Below are 6,412 nucleotides of genomic sequence, written 5' to 3'. Positions count from 1 at the left end.
GACTGTCTCCATGGTTACATCGTATATTATTAGCTGTGTAAACAGCTTCCAAAGATACCGCCATAGCTCTCTGCAGCTGTAACACTTTCACACTTTGCAAATCATTTCATGTTTTTGATAGTTATGAAGACAGAATATGTTTTTAAGGTCATGCTAGGCGGTTGCTATGGTGGTTGCTGTGGACTTGGGTGGACCGCGTCCGATTCCTGTTATTAGCTGTCCGCCGCAGGAAGGCTGCGTTCCACTTACAAGTAGTGACAGTCTGCCGCAACTCGAACTCAAACCCCTCTTTGTTCTTTAATTATAGGCCTTTTATAGCCGTTCATGACACGCACACACACACACATAAAGCATTTTGCCTCACCATGAGAATGGAACTTTACCTAAGCTAACCTTAAAGTATCTGATATAGGATAGAAAAATGAAGCAACCAGAGATTTAATGATGAAGACTCTGTAGTTCACGTTTTACAGTCCTGAATGACTCTTTGCATATGATTTATTGAAGAGGACTTTAGAATGCACTTTAGACTGTTGCTGTTTCATTTTTTACATTGTTGCGGTGTTATGTCATGAATAAGGTTCACCTGCTGGGGGTTTGATGGATCAGCTGGACAACAGTCAAAGACAGACTTCATTCATCATATGCAAGAATCCTAGTTGGATTTTTGTTGTCACTCATGTTTTTGCACCAAATATTGAAAACAATTCTAACAGACTGGATACCTGGTCAGGGTGTACATTACCTTGTACTCAAGTATTCCAGGACAGAGCCCTGCCCCACCATGAGCCTGGGTGGATACGTGGTTATTAGTATAAAAGGACCAATACTGAATTTGAATATTTCATGAAAATTGAATTAAAATACAAATTAGTAATAAGGGTTTCTCTGCGCCCTTATCTACTCCATACTCAGCTGCGGGCAGAGAGGGTGACAGGAGAGGATGGCACTGAAGAGAAGATGCTCGGTTTCTGGAGTCTCCTGGTCCTGTCAGTATTAGTAGGATGCATCTGCTGTGTCTTCTCGTGGATGCTCACCTACCTTGACTCATTCCAGCCTGGTATGGATTTCCCAACACTGTGGACAGTGGCCCACGTCAGAGACGTTTAATATTGAATACATATGTCTGAATTGCTAACCCTAACCCTAGCTCAACAGACCACAATGCCCTGGACTGTCAGTATTATTACATGCTGTGAACATAAGTACCTTTGATCACAGTTTATGTTGTAAAAGAGAAGGAATATTGAAAAAAAGATCAACATTGTGATATTATTTCTTCCAAACTGACCAGAAACATGCTTGTCAGACTCTCACAGCAAAGGATCAGACTCACTGTGCATGACGGCTCAGGCCAATGATGTCTGTTAGATTGTCAGTTGTTTAGTGCTTCTGTACAGTTAGGGTCACCTTCTCTATTTCAGAATAATTAATATGTGGAAAACACTAAAAGTTGATTGTCTTCCAATATTCTAGCATAATTAAAAAACTTTGACTTTGTAAGTACATATTATTAGTCCTAATGCCAGTATGAGTCTTCATAACTCCTGCTTTGAAATACTGAACTTTAAAATTTACCTGATGAAAGATCATTTACAGTGGCACTCTGTCAGGATCATTCTGACTATAAGATCACTGTATTAATCTGAATCCTTCTGAAATGTGCTGTGAATGAATGCTGATGCAACTCACTGTGGGAAAGCTGTTAATAAAATGAATCTGTGACACATGCAACACATTCACAGAGGAAGAGGACACAAAGGGAGGACACGCAGAGGCTGTGTTGAAGTCAGAAATCCAAATCTTTATTAAAAAACAGGCGGCGGTTACAAACAGGAAGACAAGCAGTCCATCAAACAGTCTACAGGGTCAAACATTCAGAGAATTCAAACAGCAGTAAAAAATAACCGGACACTGAAAAACTTAAAGCAATGTGTGACGCAATAGAAAGAAGCAGCGCAGTATATTCACTGAATTATCATCAATTACAAAAGAGAAAAACGCCGATTTCTAAGGATTATTTTCTTAAATGCAGTTAGAGTGTGGCTGGTAAAGATGGAAACATACAGAATGTAAACTGTGTGAGTTTGTGAACTTTGTCAGTAACAAATGAGGTAAAAAAAAAAACAACCAAAACAGACAAAACACAGAAAGAGGCTCTCACTATTCATTCATAATTAGAAAGAAACATTCTGGTCGTGGATTTTTACAGTCTTAGTTCCGCTCGCTGTCATCATTATAATCATCATGATCAATGGCGAGGTCCTGAGGTGGGTGGGGCTGTCTCTGGTGATGTCACCATGAAGGAACAGCATTTGGCACGTGTTGGTGAAACATCCCAGTACACTGGTGTAGTTTCCTCTCCAGCTGTTTGACATGTGACACTTGAACATTAAGGGGAAGAAGAAGAAACAGTGTTAGGTCAGGTGACCACATGGTTTCTAAAGTAACTGACAGGAAGTAACCAGGCCGTCAGAAATGGATGGCATGTGTTTAGAGTTACTGGAGTTGGGTAACTCTACTTACCAAAAGCAGAAGCACACAGATGAAGGATCAGATGCTGAATGCTGCAGGAACATGCTTATGTGCGGTGGTCATTCAGTGCTGCTCCGGCAGGTTACACAGTCCAAGACTGATATGCTGCCCATCTGAGAGTTTGAAAACACACATGCAAAGATTTATTTTGTGTTACAGTCAAAGTTGGATGTTCATTTTTGTCCTTTAAAAATGTTTGTGTATTTGAAAGCACTAACATTTAAGGATGACTTGGATCGTCTCCTTTAAAGGGGAGACAAGTGTATCCACTGATCTACGTCACTTTACCTGGATGATGACTCCTCTCCCCCTCACTCAGAAACACTCCTAATATAACCAAGCAAATAAATAATATTGAAGATTTACTTACATCATTACAAAAACATCAAAAACATCTCCCTTTGATTCTATTTCTCCATTCCTGCTGAACATCAGGCAACAAATATCTCAATAAATCACAGTAAAATGTAAAGCACATGTTTTCTCTGCTTTGTCTAACCTCTGCAGAGCCTCTGTCATGAAAAACATATCTGTAAGCATAAAACAAATATACATTTCATAAACACGTCACTGGACAAACCTCGGTCAGTTGATTTCCTCTGTGCAGTGCAGACGAACATCAGTCAGCAAGTGACTCTGCTGGTTCTTCTGAGGAAACACCACCGTCTCTCCACACCGTCACCATCTGTGAGCACAAACTGCTGCTCTGCCAGCATGTAGGAAATCACATATCACACACACAGGGGTGAAGAAACATCAGAGCTCAACTTTGGATACTTTAGATCTAAACAGATCAAAGTAGCTCTTAGTTTCAACAATCAGTGAACAGACAAACAATGATACCATACTGATTCTGTATGAATACAATATGGTATTTTCAATACAGGTGTCAAATTAATTTATTAAAACTAATACAGATATATGTATTTTTTTTTTTTGATAAATTCATTTGCTAAATTATAAGAATATATTTTTTTTCATTTAACAATTGCAACTGAAAGAAATTAAATATTGAACAAAAATATATTGTCACATTCTGAGCATGCTCAGCACGCTGACAGACTTGAAGTTGCTACAGATTTTAAGAAGTGATAATTATAGGGAAGAAACTTCTCTTTTTCATCCGTTTAATCAAACATTTGATGCCTTAGATGTCTCAGTCCTATAGCATTCTGCAACTACAACTAAGCTGAAGCTTGGATTTGGCTGCAGGTGCCCCTGTACATCCTTCTCAGCAGCACACATTTAATCCCACTTCTTCCTGAGCTTTGCTTCATCACAAGACCAAAGGTGGCATCCTGTGTCACAGTCTTATCATCATCCAGAAGAAACATTTGAAGAAACATGGAGAAGAAACATTTACGCGCCTCCTGGTTTTGTTTTCTGATCCTGCAAAAAGACTGAGGACAACAAAGCCCAGAGAACACGAGATACACAACATCCAACATTCAGACTCAACAGCCTCCATAAATGAAGAGCACCAGGTTGGTTCAGTTATAGTAGATATGAGCATACTTCACATTACTGGGTATGAATAATAATCAAGAGACAAACTTTAAAGATGCAGAGCATGATGTCCCATCATCAGACTGTAAACAAACATCCACCAGGCTTCTTTGCTGGCAAAATTGATGATTCTCCTATCAGGGATCAGTAGCGTGTATTAACCTGTGGTACAAGCAGCAGTCACTGAAATATTACTGTTTCAGATAAGAAATCTAGGACATGGGTGGGAGGGATCTCTGCAAACTGACTTAGGTCTGCAAGTGTGAAGCTCAACAAAAATCTGACTCTCCAGTCACAGACAAACAAAAACTCCAGCTGGGAGATAGAAAATGCTGTCTGGGTCCTGCTGGATGTTGCTGGTCAGAGTCCACACATTAGCAGAGTGCTTCTTGGTCCCACTGACCCATGTGGACAGCGACTGTGGAGAACTGTTCTGGAAAACAGAGAAGAGAATTAAAATAACAAAAAGTAGCAGCAGTTCAGATCTGATTTAATTTAATTTCCTTCACACAGCACATTTGTCCAGGCTGACAGGTAAACATAGAATAACATGACAGGTAACATGACTCATAGTAGAGATTCAGTAAGAAAGATTGCAGGCTCTAATATTATTACCACACAATCCAAGGACACACCAACAGCTCAGATTTGTAGAACTATTTAAACAAATGTCTTCTGAATATTCAATTCAGGTTCACAGTGGGAGGGTGGGAGGTGTCGTGGAATTTTTTTAAATAAAGTCTGCAACACAGAAAGAGCTGTGATCAAGCTATTTATTACTGCGCCAACACACATCAAACATCACAGTTCAGTCATGTCAGCGCTGCCACAGAAGTGGTGCTCCTACTCCTTTATGCATTCCAAGGAAGAGGGAGGAAGTTACAAACGGATCCTACCACACTTCAACGGATCAATGGTTATGCTGTTTTGTGGCCTTATCAGCACCTGTAAAGGGAGTTGTTTTCTCAAACTCCTGACGCTGAAGTAAGTTCATCTAGTTTTAGAAACTTTCACTGAACAGTAACAGTGTCACAACTAAGCATATGCATAAGCACTTAAATACTTTAAATGAGAATAACAGAAAATTTCTATTACAGGAGCTAGAGCCTGTCCCAGTAGTCATAGGTAGAGCACACCTGGACAGGTCACCAGTCTGTCAGAGGACTAACACAGAGACAGACACCAGAGTAACAAATCTATTTAAAATTAATGTAAATTTGCTGCAGCTGTATGTATGAACATGTGTTTCTGTGCTCACAGTCCACCTCTCAGGAACCTGCAGTTCACTTTAAGTCTACTTTAAACAGACCTCACAAAAGGCTGATGTGGCTGGATCAGTAGTCTGATTTGAGTACGATACCTTTGGCCAGGGATTAATCTGGTGCATCGCTTCACTGCAGTCTTACGTATTTTCCCCACACCTGAATAAAAAAATACTGATATATACAAATAACAGCTTCAGCTGATGCAGCCTGACTCAATCCTAGATGTTCAGCACACAGAGACACAGAGGTGCCGTTTAAAGTTTAGTGTTAACTTGAGTCACTGATCATTTGCAGTATTACAGAGTCTGGCAGTCTTTGCATGATGTCCACGTCACTGTACGTTTCTAGCTGACTCTCAGGTGTGACAGGTGTGCCAGCAGGAAAGAGTAATAATAGCCTGCATCCTGAGGTTTGTCATGCAGGACTAAAGAAGCCAGGCTTTGTTCACACAGCTAGGATTGTATTTTACACGGACCCTGGGTCAGTATAAGTATCATACAGTTTAAACGAAGCACTGAAACTTGCACATATTTATTATAGATGCACTGAAGCTAATCGAGATATTTGCTGTCAATCTGTGGCTGCGATTAAACACTTTACTGGAAACTTTATTAACTAGTAACTTCATCAGTCATGACAGAAGCTAATATTTCTGTGCTAACACCGTTTAAACAGTAACAGCTTTACTCCAATATAAGCTAACGTTTACACCGTAACTTTAAGCTAGCACCATAAATCCGGTAAAACACGTAATAATATCTACAAATGCATCTTAAAGCTGTTATATTAGCACTCTGTGTATTACTATCATAACCACATTAATATTATTGACACTCGCTGACTTTTAATAGTCATTCTATAAATGCTGTCCGTTTAAACGGTCTTACCTGTACACTAGGGGTGCAACGATACACAAAATTCATGGTTCGGTTCGGTTCGGTTCGATACTTTGGTGTCACGGTTCGATATTTTTTCGATACAAAAAAATGTTCATGCCTTTTTAATTTGTCATTTATTAAAATTATAAATATATATTTTAACTCAAAAGTACAGTTTTTAAATTTAATGTTGCTGAAACAAAAGTAATTAAAAAAATAAATATATCT

At 39.3% G+C, this 6,412-nt stretch overlaps 1 long non-coding RNA gene across 3 annotated transcripts; it reads right to left on the bottom strand.

The window, feature by feature from the left end:
* Positions 1 to 1,787: 1,787 nt before the first annotated feature.
* Positions 1,788 to 4,541, bottom strand: LOC146575565 (uncharacterized). 3 transcript variants are annotated; one of them, XR_014892319.1, is made up of 4 exons: positions 3,116 to 4,541; positions 2,754 to 2,862; positions 2,527 to 2,648; positions 1,788 to 2,384 (listed from the first exon to the last, which is right to left on the bottom strand). It is a non-coding gene; the product is annotated as an uncharacterized LOC146575565 (long non-coding RNA). The 3 variants fall into 3 exon arrangements; XR_014892320.1 differs by having other exon boundaries at positions 2,824 to 2,862; XR_014892318.1 differs by having other exon boundaries at positions 2,527 to 2,862.
* Between the last annotated feature and the right edge of the window lie 1,871 nt (positions 4,542 to 6,412).

The sequence above is a fragment of the Mchenga conophoros genome, linkage group LG4 (genome assembly GCF_057382185.1).
Source record: "Mchenga conophoros isolate Kocher_MC1m ecotype Shallow Benthic linkage group LG4, M_conophoros_male_GT1.1, whole genome shotgun sequence".
NCBI lineage: Eukaryota > Metazoa > Chordata > Actinopteri > Cichliformes > Cichlidae > Mchenga > Mchenga conophoros.
The sequence above is the reverse complement of the archived record's forward strand: the minus strand, read 5'-3'. Positions and strand labels throughout refer to the sequence as shown.